General features: G+C 38.1%; 1 protein-coding gene and 1 non-coding gene across 2 annotated transcripts in view; one reads left to right on the forward strand and one right to left on the reverse strand.

Moving 5' to 3' along the window:
• IL1RAPL1 (interleukin 1 receptor accessory protein like 1) overlaps window positions 1-17,745 on the reverse strand; it is a 695,400-nt gene that overhangs the window by 80,093 nt on the left and 597,562 nt on the right. The window lies entirely within an intron of this gene.
• On the forward strand, window positions 938-1,010 carry TRNAK-CUU (transfer RNA lysine (anticodon CUU)). The gene has a single exon. It is a non-coding gene; the product is annotated as a tRNA-Lys (tRNA).

Below are 17,745 nucleotides of genomic sequence, written 5' to 3' on the forward strand. Positions count from 1 at the left end.
TAAGTTAAATAAGCAGGGTGACAATATACAGCCTTGACGTACTCCCAATTTGGAACCAGTCTGTTGTTCCACATCCAGTTCTAACTGTTGCTTCCTGACCTGCATACTGATTTCTCAGGAGGCAGGTCAGGTGGTCTGGTATGCTCATCTCTTTCAGAATTTTCCCGAGTTTATTGTAATCCACACAGTCAAAGGCTTTGGCATAGTCAATAAAGCAGAAATAGATGTGTTTCTGGAACTTTCTTGCTTTTTCCATGATCCAGCGGATGTTGGCAATTTGGTCTCTGGTTCCTCTGCCTTTTCTAAAACCAGCTTGAACATGTGAAAGTTCACGGTTCACGTATTGCTGAAGCCTGGCTTGGAGAATTTTATCATTCCAACAGCTACAGAGTATTCTAGTATGTGAATCAGAGCTTATTTCACCAATTCATATTCATGAATATTTTAATGTAACTTTTGGTACTTATTATTATCAAAAGGGCTGTACTCAACCTCTTTGAATAGATATCTTTACAGTAAAGTATAGCATATATTTTTAAATGGGTCATGGATAAATATAGGAAGTTTGAAGAATAAATTTGAAACTGGTGAACATACGCAAGATAAATGAGGAATAACAATCTGAAATGATGAAAGGTTATGACAGTCAAGAAATTTCATACCCACACTTTCAATCAGTAATAAACAGCAGTGAATCTAGTTTCTTATTTCAAATAGGATTTTTAACATGGTGATGTAAATGAGCCTCCATTTTAGCATCTGGCACATAAAAAAACCAAAACCAAACAAAACATGAAGCTATGTTCCATGAAACCATCACTATTCACTGACATTTTAAAATCAATCACACACATTAAAAAAAAAAAAACATTTTTTTAACCGTTTAAAAAGACAATTTGTGCTACTGAAAAAAAGCAAATAAATAAATCTTGGGAATTCCCTGGTGGTTCAGTGGTTAGGACTCTGTACTCTTACTGTGGAGGTCCCAGGTTCAATTCTTGGTTGGGGAACTAAGATTCCACAAGCTTTGTGGGGTGGCTAAAAAAGAGAGAGAATATAAAATTCATCTTGAAGTATCATTTTTGGAAGTGAATTTTTTTAAATTTTATTTATTTTTTAAAATACAAATTTATTTAATTGGAGGTTAATTACTTTACAATATTGTCGAAAATTTGGTTGAAAACTTGGATTGTAAAGATGCTAGAATCTATTTGGAGACAAAAGAAGGTAGCCTAGCTGAAAAAAAAATACATGCCCTTGTTTTTTAATACTAAGAAGGGACATCTTTTAAAGTACTCAAAATCAGTGTAGAACAATTGCCTGCTAGATTCAGATTGCTTCTATCATTTCTTATAGTTTTATTACAGGCTACAAAAGGGCTGTACTAAATCTCTAGATGATTTGATGTTTGATGAAGTCTTTGATTTCCAATATCCAGAATGATGATTCCTATGAAGATTTGTGAAGAACTGATGGAAAATAGTTGCTGAGAAGTTTTTCAGCAAGGTATATATTTTTTTAGTGAGCAGGAAATTGGAAAAGTAACTAGAAGGATATGTACACTGAAAGAGTCACATCAAAAAAGATAGAGGTAAAGTATGGTATCCATCATTGGAGCTATTTTTTACCCCAAATTTCTCAGCTACTGTATTGTTCACAAAAGACACCATCTCAAAGAACTCACCATCTTATTCTTTCACGGAGCTCAACCCAGTGGTAAAAATAATAAATTGCATAAACTGTGGTTGAAATTTCCATCCTTTAGACATACTGCTATCATAATGTGAAGTAACCTTAAAAGCCCATTTATTGCACATATGTGTGATATATGGCACAGGGAAGAATTTTCAGACTCTTTGCATAATTGTTAATTATCTTTATGGAGACAACAAACAAATAAAACACGACTGTGGCAGAGACTGGTTAGCCATTCACCAGCCTTGTATACCTTTCCTTCTAGGCAGACAGCCACATAACATTACCAGCCTTCCTTGCAGTCAAGTGTAGCCATATGACTGAGTTCTGGCTAATGGAATATGGGCAGAAGTTCTCAATGAAACTTCCAGGCTTGACCTATTCGTTCTATTCCTCCTCCCTGCAAAACTCACTCATTTCTCTAATATCCATCCAGGATTTCAACACCCAAGGTGAATTTGGAAGCCGGGTGTTGAGTGTAACAGAGTCTCTATGTTCCTGGGTCTCTAAATGATGGTGTGGAACAGAGCACTCTACCAACAGTCCCTGCCCCAGTGGACTTTGTTTCTTGTGATCCAAAAATAACTTGTAATATATTAAGCTCCAGTGAATTGCTCTGTATTCCTGCATTAGAACAGTTATCATTATCTTAAGTGATACAGTAAGGAAGAGTAGAAACCAAGATAAGACTTTCCCGTCAAACTGAGCCCCCATCATTAACAACTGTAAACAAAGCTATGAATATTTTTATTACTCATGATAAATTCACTACAGTGAAAGTGAATATTGAGTGTTGGGTGAAGAGTTCATGAGGATTATGAGTAGTTTACGATTCTTATTTGATTGACAAATTCAAAATTATACCATAAGTCCTAAAAATAGAACTCCAACTGTCATTGTTTTCTTAATGATGAAGCCTTTTAATTTCTCCCTGAGGCAATAAGGAAGACTAGCCAGTATATCATAGACCATTTACATCCATCATTGTACGGGAGACAGGAATCAAGATCATCCCCAAGAAAAAGAAATGCCAAAAAGCAAAATGGCTGTCTGAGGAAGCCTTACAAATAGCTGTAAAAAGATGGGAAGAGAAAAGCAAAGGAGAAAAGGAAAGATATACCCATTTGAATGCAGAGTTCCAAAGAATAGATAGCAAGGAGAGATAAGGAAGCCTTCCTCAGTGATCAATACAAAGAAATAGAGGAAAACAACAGAATGGGAAAGACTAGAGAGCTCTTCAAGAAAATATTAGAGATACCAAGGGAACATTTCATGCAAAGATGGGCTCAATAAAGGACAGAAACAGTAGGGACCTAACAGAAGCAGAAGATATTAAGAAGAGGTGGCAAGAATACACAGAAGAACTGTACAAAAATGATCTTCACAACCCAGATAATCACGATGGTGTGATCACTCACCTAGAGCCAGACATCCTGGAATGTGAAGTCAAGTGGCCTTAGGAAGCATCACTACAAAAAAAGCTAGTGGAGGTGATGGAATTCCAGTTGAGCTATTTCAAATCCCAAAAGATGATGCTGTGCAAGTGCAAAACTCAATATGCCAGCAAATTAGGAAAACTCAGCAGTGGCCACAGGACTGGAAAAGGTCAGTTTTCATTCCAATCCCAAAGAAAGGCAATGCCAAAGAATGCTCTAACTACCACACAATTGCACTCATCTCACACACTAGTAAAGTAATGCTTAAAAGTCTCCAAGCCAGGCTTCAGCAATACGTGAACTGTGAACTTCCAGATGTTCAAGGTAGTTTTAGAAAAGGCAGAGGAACCAGAGATCAAATTGCTACAATCTTCTGGATCATGGAAAAAGCAAGAGAGTTCCAGAGAAACATCTACTTCTGCTTTATCGACAATGCCAAAGCCTTTGACTGTGTGGATTATTAAACTCTGTGTGTTTATTTCCACAGTAAACTGTGGAAAATTCTGAAAGAGATGGGCATACCAGACCACCTGACCTGCCTCTTGAGAAACCTGTATGCAGGTCAGGAAGCAACAGTCAGAACTGGACATGGAACAGACAGGTTCCAAATAGGAAAAGGAGTACATCAAGGCTGTATATGTCACCCTGCTTATTTAATTTATATGCAGAGTACATCAGGAGAAACGCTGGGCTGGAGGAAGCACAAGCTGGACTCAAGATTGCTGGGAGAAATATCAATAACCTCAGATATGCAGATGACACCACCCTTACGAAAAAAAGTGAAGAAGAACTAAAGAGCCTCTTGATGAAAGTGAAAGAGGAGAGTGACAAAGCTGGCTTAAAGCTCAACATTCAGAAAACTAAGATCATGGCATCTGGTCCCATCACTTAATGGCAGATAGATGGGGAAACAGTGGAAACAGTGGCTGACTTTATTTTTCTGGGCTCCAAAATCACTGCAGATGGTGACTGCAGCCATGAAATTAAGATGCTTACTCCTTGGAAGGAAAGTTATGCCCAACCTAGACAGCATATTAAAAAGCAGAGACATTACTTTGCCAATAAAGGTCCATCTAGTCAAGGCTATGGTTTTTCCAGTGGTCATGTATGGATGTGAGTGTTGGACTATAAAGAAAGCTGAGCGCCAAAGAACTGATGCTTTTGAACTGTGGTGTTGGAGAAGACTCTTGAGAGTCCCTTGGACTGCAAGGAGATCCAACCAATCCATTCTAAAGGCGATCAGTCCTGGGTGTTCATTGGAAGGTCTGATGCTGAAGCTGAAACTCCAGTGCTTTGGCCACCTCATCCGAAGAGTTGACTCCTTGGAAAAGACCCTGATGCTGGGAGGGATTGGGGGCAGGAGGAGAAGGGGACAACAGAGGATGAGATGGCTGGATGGCATCACTGACTCGATGGAAATGAGTTTGTGTTAACTCCGGGAGTTGGTGATGGACAGGGAGGCCTGGCATGCTGTGGTTCATGGGGTTGCAAAGAGCTGGACATGACTGAGCGACTGAACTGAACTGAACTGAACTCTGGGTGAGTTCACCTATTAAGAAACCTTAAGGTAGACATTAAAATATCTACCCATAGCCTGAAAAAGTAGCTCTTTTCCACCTCTTAACATTATTTTGGGTAATTATGTTTAGAAATTTTTCTGACCAAGATCAAAAGATTTAAAAACAAAAACAATCTCTTGCTATTTGTATCCTCATAATGTAATATAAGTCTTTTGAATAAAATATTGTGACACCCCATCAGAGAAGTCCTGAAATGAGTGTCAGCGCAGTTTCTTTTAAATTGAGAGATTCAATATAATTCGATCTCACTCATTAACCAGTGCAAAAATAAGCTTACAGTGGTAGATTATTTTTAAAAGTTTTAATGTGGAAATAAGCATAAAAGGCCCAAATTGGCTCCACTGTCAGGTCTGCTGGTGTAGAAAGCTGAAGAAACACAGCTATCACATATTTCAAACATGGTAAGTTATTATGCAAACTGTTCAGAGTACAATTTTTTCTTAACATTAAGTGCTTTATGCAAAACAGTTGAATGATACTAAAAGCATATTTGGCTGAAAATGTACAATTTTCTTGTTCTTGTAATTTGAAGAGATAATCTTTAGTGATTTTACTCTGATCATTTTTGTGTTTTTATGAGCGAGAGTTGTGAGACTTGATTAGGCTATTTTAATAACTAAAGAATTAATAATTCCTCCAAGTACAATATAGATTATGGGATAGTAGCAATATTCATTACAGAAAGGAAATTCCTATTCATTGATTGGGACAAGTTATATGCAGGGGATTCCAAGTATTCTAATGAGAAACATGTTTTCATAATTTTGCTAGGGCACACTCAACAAAAGATGTAAAATTAGAAGTGTAAATCATCAAAATAGTGAGTGTATAAAGATGAGGTTTCAGTAAGGATTCCATACAAATTTTATTTCATAGTTTATATTTTTCTTGAAAGGCTTCTGCAACACAATTACATTAGGCTATAATTTTCAACTTAACTCTGGTTTCTAGGTCCTATTAAGTCTACTCCATATTGCATCTAACTCTTGCTTTTATTTCTTTCCTAAATTGTATTCTGAGAATGGTGATTATCAAAAAACTATTATAGTTATTTGAGTCAGGAGTTGCCATCTAGGCCTATTTCATTATTTTTTAGCACTTAACACATTCTTTTGCCATTATGTTATTAGCAGTGACTCCACAATCTTCATTCTTAAAGATTTGCAGTGCTTTAATATGATATTCTGAGTATCAATAATAGCTTTAACTAACTTGGTTAGAATTCAATGCCTGAAGGAACCTTCTACTCCCCTCCCCCCAGCTAATTTTTATTGGTTTTTACACTCTAATCATCTTCATTAAGAGAAATTTGATATGATCAAAACCTCTGGAGTGGAGAAAGAAGAACATGAGACAAAACATACCCATAGAGCAGGAGATTCTAGAAATGAAAGATGAAAGGGACTCCTCGTTGCTTGCTTCTGGTAAGCATGTATAGCTAAATAAATTATTGTACTTTAGGAAGAAATAACAACATCAAAAAATTTGGAGAAAAATCTTCTAAAGTTCTTGCTTTTGCTGTCAATGTAAAAAATGGCTCATGTGGTGAGGCAATTAGATCTACAACTGAGCTTATCTCTTTCGGACATTTTATTAACTAAATCATGAAGATGCAATTGCTTTACATGCTTAATTCTCCATGTGACAATTTTCTTTAGAACCCTATGACAATGTGACTATTATTTCTTTGAAATTTGCTTGATATAGACTGTCACCATCCATCTTTAATTATATAAAAAATCCATCTTTTAAAATGCTAATAAGAATAATTTAAAACAAATATTATTTGTAAATAAAATAAATCCCCTAAATTAAAAATCTTTAACAAATCATTTGGCATTGTTACTATCTGTTACGAATGCTTGAATTTTTATGGCTATATATTATGATTTTTTAAAATAATTATGCATGCATTTAGCAGTTTAGATATTTATTGAGTTACTTCTTAGCGTGAGACATTACTCTTGGTGCTTGGGCAATGTAAAAGAACAAAGCAACACTTTTAGCCCCCACAGGACTTGTATCCTGGTGTGGGATGACAGGGAATGGACAAAAACAATATAGCATGTTCAAAGGTGATCAGATATATGGGAAAAGGAGAAAAAGTAGGACCCAGGAATGCAGGCAAGGGTAAGTCTACAATGTTAAACAGGGGATCAAAACAGGATGTACTGAAATATTGAAATTTGAGAAAAGACTTGAAGGAGGTGAAGGAGTTAGTTGGGTGGATATGCCGTGGAGGAGCATTACAGGAAGACAAACAGCGTACTGCTCAAAGCCCTAAGAAGGACAAGTGTCTAGCACGTTAGACAACCAGGAAGGAGGCCAATGGGCTGGTGTGGAATAAGAAAGACAGAGAGGGTAGAGATGGTGTCATACAGAGGGTTGAGAGTTCATCTGGGTAGAGCCTTGTAAACCAGGGGTTCCCAAACTCTGGGATCTAATGCCTGATGATCTGAGGTGGAGCTGATGTAATAATAATAGAAATAAAAGTTAAAAGTGAAAGCGTTAGTTGCTCAGACATCTCCGACTCTGTGACCCCCATGGACTATAGTCTGCCAGGCTCCTCTGTCCATGGGATTCTCCAGGTAAGAATACTGGAGTGGGCTGCCATTCTCTTCTTCAGGGGATCTTCCTGACCCAGGGATCGAACCCAGGTCTCTTGCATTGCAGGCAGATTCCTTACTGCCTGAGCCACCAGGGAAGCCCAGTAATAGAAATCAAGTACACAAAAGATGCAATGTGTTTGAAACATCCTGAAACCATCCCCCTACCTCAGTCTATGGATAAATTATCTTCCACAAAACCAGTCTCTGGTGCCAAAAAGGTTGAGGACTGCTGTTGTAAGCCACTGTAAGGATTGTTGCTCACAATGTGAAATGGGAGCTTTTGAGCAGATGAGTAATGAGAAGTGCCCCAGACCAGGGCAGTAACAGTTGAGGAAGTGAAGTCATCTGACTCTGGATAATTGTAAAGTTAGAGCCATCAGAATTTCCTGACAGGTTGAATGTGAAGAGTGAGGGAAAGAGAGGTCAAGGATGATTCTAAAGATTTTGGCCTGAGAGACTGAGGACTGGAGTTTCTGTCCTTGAGACAGAGGAGGCTATGGGTGATGCAGGTCCAGAAGGAAAGACCAGGAGCTCGTTTTTGGAGACGTGGTATTGGGGGGGTATCTATCTATTCCAGTGGGGATGGGTAGATGGTTAGAGATGCAACTTTAAAGAAATATCAGGGCTGAGGATATACACTTTGAAGTCACTGGCATATGGATAGAATGAGATTATGGAGGAGACCTGGGCTTTGCAAGATGAGGAGGCCAGAGGAACAGGTGCATGAGTACTCAGTCACTCAGTTGTGTCTGACTCTTTGCAACCCCATGAACTGTGGCCCGCCAGGCTTCTCTGTCTATGAGATTCTCCAGGCAAGAATACTGGAGTGGGATGTCATTTCCTCCTCCAGGGGATCTTCCCAACCCAGGGATCGAACCCAGGTCTCTTTCATCTCCTGCACTGGCAGGCAGATTCTTTACCACTAAGCCACCTGGGAAGCCCCAGAGGAACAGGACTAACCATCAAAGGAAATTGAGAGAGAAAGAGACGAGAAAGCAGGAGAGAAATCCAGAGACTGTGGTGTCCCGGAAGCCAGTGGCAAAGGCATTTCACACAGGGGTGCTATTCTCAGACCATGTGACATGAGGCTGGTACATTGGCCATTAAACAGAACACCATGGGGGTCACTGGAAATCACATCTTATGTATTATATGATACATATTATATATCATATATTTCATACTGAATATAAGCTTAGAGGGAAGAAAAATAGACTTAATTGCCAATGAATAGGTTAACTATAAATTAGGTATTAAATGGGTTGAATATGATTCCTGTCAATTCCTAGGTAAGGTATCATTTTAAATATCCTTGAGCACTTCTGAGAAATGCATTTCTACCAATTCCTAAAATTAGATGAATGGCTAAAAATGTTTCTGAAAAACAGGGGTGACAGCCAAAGAAGGGATGGAATGGTTATCATCCATGCTCTCAAAGCTAGATCCCATCTTGTTTACTTAAAGACAGAGTGATCTCATCAAAGTTGCAGAGTACAATGTGATTGAGTTCACCATGCAGCATTTAATTAGAAAATGTTAATTAAGCTTCCTTAATTCAATCTTGCATCAAAGAAATGTCTCTGTACACACAAGCCATTTCTAAAACTCAAATATATGAATTCTGAGGCAGGTCATACCCTGTGCTGTACTATGGTGGGAGAGTGATTCCAGTTTTGAATTCATAGAAGGCTATGGTAAGAGGTTGAAATTTCCTTTTCCCATTGACAAATGGTACTCAAAAAGCTGCTTTGGTTCAATCTTAAATAGGACAGTAGCCTTAAGGGAACTTGTTGTAAAGTCCTCAAAAATGGGAAGTCTGTAGGGTTCCTGCATGGATATATGGAAAATGGAGGAGGCAGACTACAAATGCAAACTTAAACTATGCTAGGACAGCAAAGGATCCAGTGCAAGTCCACCACAATGATTTTTATGCTTTTTATAATAGCCAAATGTACTTCCCTCTTCCTGTTAAAAATGTAATAAATTTTTTCTCTTGGGTCTGGACTTTATATGTCAAGTTTCTGCCTGCAGCTAATTTTTATGACTGAGTTGCAAAGCCCTGAAAGCAGCATTTAGGCTGAAAATGCTGACAGGCCCATAGCCGGAACAGTGCTAATGATAAGAAGGTGAACATAAGGCTGTGCTCAGTAGTCAATGAATTTCTTTATCCTAATAGGATGAACATTATAAAACAAGGAATATAATCAGCTTCATTATATTATGAAGACAAGGAACAGGACTCTAATGGTACAAGTTCAGCACATTAGGCTTCCACTAGGTGCATATGTTTAGCAACATTTAGGAAGGACATGACAGTCAAAGGATAAACACTTTGAAGAATGAATAAATGTGTGATCCTGGCTTACTGAAAATTTCATCTAACAGGCTTTTGTTTAATATTCTAGCATTCCCTGTCTATTTAGTTGATTAGAAAGCATGGCAGAATGTTCAATGATTATTATTTCCCTTTCATCAGACCAGCAGATTCTACTGCAGAATTCTGCCCAAACGTAAATCTTCAAACCACAGTATTTTCCTTTAGGATCTAGTTTTCATTTTTGATGTAATATAGCCTGTGATTAATACAGTATTCATATCCCCATATGATTGTGACACAGTCTTGAATAATGGTAAAAGTTTACCTTTATGTCACAGAATTAATATAATTTACATTTACATTCATTAAAATTAATGTTTAGAACTGTGCAAGCATTAATGCAGATCAGTGGTTAGAAATCTAGGGTCAGTGGGCTAAATCTGGCTTGTTGCCTGTTTGTTGTAAATAGAGATTTATTGGAGCCATGCCCACTCTTTTATATACTGTTGAGGTCTGCTTTTGCACCACAAAGACAGAGTTGAGTAGCTGTGAAAGACAGTATATGATATAGTCTGTAAAGCCTAAAATATTTGCTGTCTGGTCTGTTACAGAAAACATCTGTTGACCCCTGATGTAAATACTAATATTATCCAAGATTATGGAAGAAGGGTAATTGAGCCTCAGAGGAGTTAAATAAATGGCCTAATATCACAAGCTAGAAAATAATAGACCCAAAATTTGAATCTAAGACTAGTTTCCAAACTTTGGATCTAATTACCACGTGCAATACCTCCCCCAAATGTCTGAAGATCACCATATATGCAGAAGTAATACGAGCATCACAGTGCAGAGAAAAGTTGTGTTCAAAATAACAGGATGACCCTAGATATACTTAGCAACATTTTATTATTCAGTTTCAAAGAAACGTGATGAATATAGATAGACTATTACTTGGCAGGCAACTCCAACTGCTTAGAGGGAAAAATTTAAGTCCAACTCGGAGATCCAACCAGTCCATTCTGAAGGGGATCAGCCCTGGGATTTCTTTGGAAGGAATGATGCTAAAGCTGAAACTCTGGTAGTTTGGCCACCTCATGCGAAGAGTTGACTCATTGGAAAAGACTCTGATGCTGGGAGGGGTTGGGGGCAGGAGGAGAAGGGGACGACAGAGGATGAGATGGCTGGATGGCATCACTGACTCGATGGACGTGAGTCTGAGTGAACTCCGGGAGTTGGTGATGGACAGGGAGGCCTGGCGTGCTGCGATTCATGGGGTCGCCAAGAGTCGGACATGACTGAGCAACTGAACTGAACTGAACTGCATGCCTACCCGCTTAGTCGCTAGGTTGTGTCTGACTCTTTGTGACCCCATGTAGCCTGCCAGGCTCCTCTGTCCATGGGATTTCCGAGGCAAGAATACTGGAGTGGATTGCCATTCCCTTCTCCAGGGGATCTTCCCAACCTGCATCAACAGTGTCTCCTGCATTGGCAGGCAGATTCTTTACCATTGCATCAACTAGGAAGCCCCAGTCAAACTGTAATCAATGCTATATAAATGAAACAATCTACTACCAGTCCCACTACATACAGATATATTAGTAGAAAACAAATAACTTTTGCAAAAGTTCCCATCTATGAAATCACTTATCTCTCACAGTAGAGTATGTAGGTATTTCAGAGCTGGGATACCAGGTCTGGATTACTTGATTGAGTCACCAAGTAGCTGGTGCCAGAGTAAATATTTGAACATAGATCTCTTCCTAGTTAATCACTGCTTTGCATGTATTAAAAAAGAATAAATTATTCAAATGTTATATTCGGATCAATAAATATTACTAAGTCTCTAGTAATATGGACCAGGGATTTCTGAAAATCAAGACTGAGAATGGAGGGTTTCCCTAGCAGTCCAGTGGCTAAGACTCCATGCTCCCAATGTAGGGGGCCCAGGTTCTATCCCTGGTCAGGGAACTAGATCCAACATGCCACAACTGAAGATCTCACATGCTGCAACCAAGACCCGGTGCAGCCAAATAAGTAAGATTAAAAAAAAAAAAAGAACGGAACAAAATCAAAGAAAAGGCAGAATAGCAAGAAGTTTAGCAAAAGGCAAAAGTAACCGCCGAAAGTCTTGTTATGGGAAAACCAACATTCTTATTTTCTTCTGAGTGAAAGTCACTCAGTCATGTCCGACTCTTTGCGACCCCATGGACTATGCAGTCCATGGAATTCTCTAGGCCAGAATACTGGAGTGAGTAGCCTTTCCCTTCTCCAAGGGATCTTCCCAACCCAGGGATGGAACCCAGGTCTTCCACATTGCAGGCGGATTCTTTACCAGCTGAGCCACGAGGGAACCCCAAGAATACTGGAGTATTCCTGTATTCGATTCCTGACCCAGAAATCGAAGTGGAGTCTCCTGCATTGCAGGTGGATTCTTTACCAACTGAACTATGAGGGAAGTTACCATTTTCTTCTAAAAGCCACAGAATATTCTTTTCCTTAGCCCTCAGCTCATGACTGCAAAGTAAAGCAGTCTCCCTCTGGCTACACACATCCTCTATGACTTTGGAAATTTAATCCACTCAGTAGCCTGGCCCCTGACAGCTCCTCTGGGTGGTCTCAGCCCTGTTCATGATCAATTAACCCTCACTTTTGTTTTGCTTTAGGCTGTGGGCTGTCATAAAGACTCAATAAAGGAATCGAACTTTGAAAGTGCCTCAGGAACGCCCCCAGATTCACAGGCCATGGACTGCAGAGCGGATGACAGTCTGTTGGAAAAGGAGAGCTCAGATGGGAGGAGGACCAAGGGTAGGTGAAAGGGGATGCTTTGAGAAGAAACAAATGAGGGGGATTTTTCACGTGAAAATAGGGGAAACGCAACCAAAAACTCATTCAAATATTTATTTTTGAATGGTTGTTGACAAGCACCCTTAAACAGTGCCATATACAACGACCCTTTTTGTGACCTTGATTCACAGTGAACCATTAGTCATATAATTTTAATAGTAGATTCCAGTATAAAATTACCCTTTTCATAAAGGCAACTTCCAAACAAGAACATACAGGGTTATTGTGGTGTCTCTTTAAAAACTCTTTCAACCAAAAGAGACATTTGGTGCTCTTTTATTATTCTTTTCAATGATGTTTAAAGGAAAAGGAACCAGGCGCAGAAATTCCCATAAAAAGGGAAATTTGACAGAAAAACATGTTGATTGAAAGCTTCAATTCATGCATAAAACTACTAAATCAACTGAGTTTACAAGAAAGGAAATTTTTTTCCAGTTAAAGATTAACTTGTGACATAAAATGGAAACATGAAAAATTTAACTGCTGTCATAAAATAAACATAACAATTCATTCACCTCTCAGTATCCACTTGAATACCTCATTTAATTATTCTTGTTTAGCATCAGATGCATATGTATATAGTTCTAGAGACCATGCTTCATGATCATTTTAAAGATTTATTTTAATGTAAGTCAATGAAAAAAACCCCTGACAAACTTATGTTATAGTATATGCAAAACACAGGAAGAAAGCTACTCTGGGATAAAAAGGAAGCATTAATTATATAGGGTATTTAATTTTCTTTGGTAAAAATTCTAACATAAGAAAAGGTTGCTATATTTAGAAATTAAAGTATAGAGCAAAAAGATATGACTACAAAGGTATGTTAATTGCTTATCTTTCTTTCATATGCACACACATGTTTTTCATATGTGGTGTGTCATATCATGCTCTCATTTTTAGGGCATTAGAGGATGAGTTTGGGAAAGAAAGAAATATGAATAGTACCTGTTTTTCTATTCACTCTCTAATGAAAAGTATGGCTAAATACTTGTGAGTGGATGGAATTTTGAAAACTTCACTGTAGTAATAACTTAATTTTCTAAATTTATTACAGGCATAGCAATCATTCCAGCTTTACAACTGAATGGAATAAAGTGAGCTCTTTGAAGAGGCAAATTATACTACAAAATGAAACTAAGAATGGTGTACTAATCTCATGTGCAGAGAGGCACTTAGGCACGAATCTATTAATTTTATATATTTCTAACACTTAATGACACTTGTCATCTTGGTTTCCAAGCTTGGCAGGAAGTAATATAACACTTACCATATACAAATAGTATTAGTGTTACCAGAAAAATACTGTATAAAAATAATTATTAGTGATTTGGGTCTTTGTATTAATCAAAAGCTATGAGAATGACTTAAATGGAAAAAGCATCTTGACCATTTCTAAATAAAAATAAACCTACTATACATTTAAAAAATAGAAATAGCTATTTTCAAATAACAAAAGAAATATATTCTTTTTCTGAAGTCTCTTCATACACATCATAACATTTTGGTGAATACCCTTCTAGGTATCCCTCTGTGTGTATAGATTCATAAGGAACATTATGATGTCTTTAACCTTTAAAATTTTACCTTTAAAATTTTCATACAGCTAAACTGACTTGTTTTCTTTTGGTGTACAATCCAGTAAAGAATGTGCCTGCCAATGCAGGAGACATGGGTTTGATCCCTGGGTTGGGAATATCCCCTGGAGAAGGAAATGGCAACCCACTCCAGTATTCTTGCCTGGAAAATTCTACAGACAGAGGAGCCTGGTGGGCTACAGTCCATGATGTCACAAAACAGTTGGACATGACTTAGCAACTAAACAACAATAATTCTAAATGTATTAATGCATATGCAGATACATATAACCATCACCATAATCAGGTTGCAGAACAGTTCCATCACCCCCAAATCTCCCTTGTGCTATCCTTTTAGAATGCCACTCCTCCTCTACTCCTAATCCCAGGCAACCACTCTGTTCTGTTCTAGAATGTCATAAATGAAAGCATACAGTATATGATCTTTTGAGACTGGATTCTTTCACTCATTATAATGTATTTGATATCTATCCAAGTTATTTTTCACATCAGTAGTTCGTTCTTTTTCTTTCTTTCTTATTTTTTTTTAGAGTTGTATACTATTCTGTTACACGGATGTACTACTGTTGATCTATCCAATCACCCAAATGAGGCAATTTAGGCTATTTCTGGTTTGGCTCTATCATGAATAACGCTGCTACAAATGTTTGTGCACAGGTTTTTGCATAAACATAAGTTTTCATTTTTCTATGGTAAGTATTCTGGAGTGAGAATGCTGGGTCAAATGGTATGTGTATGTTTAACCGTTTACAAGACACAATATGATATTTGAAACATCAAATCAAAGCACTGATACAGTGGGGTTCCCTCATAGCTCAGTTGGTATTAAGAATCTGCCTGACAAAGACAGAAACATAGATCAATGGAACAAAATAGGAAGCCCAGAGATAAATCCATGCACCTATGGACACCTTATCTTCAACAAAGAAGGCGAGAATATACAATGGAGAAAAGACAATCTCTTTAACAAGTGGTGCTGGGAAAACTGCTCAACCACTTGTAAAAGAATGAAACTAGAACACTTTCTAACACCATTCACAAAAATAAACTCAAAATGGATTAAAGATCTAAATGTAAGACCAGACACTATAAAACTCCTAGAGGAAAACATAGGCAAAACACTCTGTAACGTAAATCATAGCAGGATCCTCTATGACCCACCTCCCAGAGTAGTGGAAATAAAAGCAAAAATAAACAAATGGGACCTAATTAAACTGAAAAGCTTTTGCACAAAGAAGGAAACTATAAGCAAGGTGAAAAGACAGCCTTCAGAATGGGAGAAAATAATAGCAAACGAAGCAACTGACAAAGAGTTAATCTCAAAAATATACAAGCAACTCCTGCAGCTCAATTCCAGAAAAATAAACTACCCAATCAAAAAATGGGCCAAAGAACTAAACAGACACTTCTCCAAAGAAGACATACAGATGGCTAACAAACACATGAAAAGATGCTCAACATCACTCATTATCAGAGAACTGCAAATCAAAACCACAATGAAGTACCATCTCACTCCAGTCAGAATGGCTGCGATCCAAAAGTCTACAAACAATAAATGCTGGAGAGGGTGTGGAGAAAAGGGAACCCTCTTACACTGTTGGTGGGAATACAAACTAGTACAGCCACTATGGAGAACAGTGTGGAGATTCATTAAAAAACTGCAACTAGAACTGCCACACGACACAGCAATCCCACTGCTGGGCATACACACTGAGGAAACCAGAATTGAAAGAGACATGTTTACCCAAATGTTCATCGCAGCACTGTTTACAATAGCCAGGACATGGAAGCAATCTAGATGTCCATCAGCAGATGAATGGATAAGAAAGCTGTGGCACATAAACACAATGGAGTATTACTCAGCCATTAAAAAGAATGCATTTGAATCAGTTCTAATGATGTAGATGAAACTGGAGCCTATTATACAGAGCCAAGTAAGTCAGAAAGAAAAACACCAATACAGTATATTAACGCATATATATGGAATTTAGAAAGATGGTAACGATGACCCTATATGCAAGACAGCAGAAGAGACACAGATGTAAAGAACAGACTTTTGGACTCTGTGGGAGAAGCCGAGGGTGGGATGATTTGAGAGAATAGCATTGAAACATGTATATTATCATATGTGAAACAGATCGCCAGTCCAGGTTTGATGCATGAGACAAGGTGCTCAGGGCTGGTGCACTGGGATGACCCTGAGGGATGGGATGGGGAGGAAGGTGGGAGGGAGGTTCAGGACAGGGATCACATGTACACCCATGGCTGATTCATGTGAATGTATGGCAAAACCCACCACAATATTGTAAAGTAATCAGCCTCCAATTAAAATAGATTTTAAAAAATAAAATATATATAAAAAAAGAAGATTCTGCCTGCAATGCAGGAGACCAGGTTCGATTCCTGGGTCGGAAAGATCTGCTGGAGAAGGGATAGGCTACCCATCTAGTATTCTTGGGATTTCCTGGTGCAATGTGGGAGACCTGGGTTCGATCCCTGGGTTGAAAAGATCCCCTGGAGAAGGGAAAGGTAACCCATTCTAGTATTCTAGCCTGGAGAATTCCATGGACCGTATAGTCCATGTGGTCACAAAGAGTCGGATACCACTGAGCAAACTTCACTTTCACTGATATAATACGAAAAAGACAGACAAAAGTCCTCCTCTGTAATGGATATATCTTCATGCCATTTCTGAGATGTGAAATTCTAAAAAGTTTCAGAAAAATAACACAGTTGCTTTTCATTTAGAAACAAAAATGTTTCCCCTCATTACTTAGGTAACAAGAAGGATTATGACTGTAGATAATACAAAAGCATCGTTAGTTATTTCAAAGTTCTCTTTACGGTAACAATGTCTCCTGAACTTTTCCCACATCCTCATGATGTAGTTAAGGTTAAGAATGGGCTGGGAAATAAAGGGTGGATTCAGGCAATTTGCTGCATTTTTGTTCATCTCAATTGCTTTAAATTGTTTTTGTATCATCGCAAAAATGAACTTATAAGGACAACACACATCATCCTCCTAAATGCTTATAAACATAATAGAGGAGAATTGAAAGGTAAATAGCTCTCAATAAAGAAACCAAGGGGGGGAAAATGGGAAGGTGAGCTCCCTGAGTTGTGTCTAGATGGAAACAGAGTCTGGAAGCTGCCAGAGATATGACAGAGAAATGGCTGTCCTAATTGTCTAGTAAGTTTGGGTTTAGGGTTGCATAGAGCTCATTATGACATGGGACAGCCATGAGACACCTTGATCCACACCTTCCTTGAATTAGCTTTCAGGACCATGTTGTCCTATGGTTATTAGTTCCCAAGAAAAATTTCTGTGCCTATTATCTGGCTTGACTGATGATAGTAATTCTGACAGAGAAGCTGGAATGAAATGTTTAAGTGTTGTCCATTTCATGAAAATTCACTAATAGCTCACAATATTCCAGGTATTCTTTGAGGCACTGTGGATACACTGGTGATCGAAAATAGACAAAAATACCTGTCTTCCTGGATCTGAGTTTCTCATATAAGTCAAAGTGACTTAGTACTAGACATTTGTGTATTTCCATGATGGTTCTGGTCTAAGCCTTAAACCAAACTCTAAGGTGTAGAAATGTAGTCATAAATTATTAAAACAGTTTTGACTTCTGTTTAACTAATTTTGAAAATCAGAGC

This window comes from Bos mutus, chromosome X (genome assembly GCF_027580195.1).
Source record: "Bos mutus isolate GX-2022 chromosome X, NWIPB_WYAK_1.1, whole genome shotgun sequence".
Lineage (NCBI taxonomy): Eukaryota > Metazoa > Chordata > Mammalia > Artiodactyla > Bovidae > Bos > Bos mutus.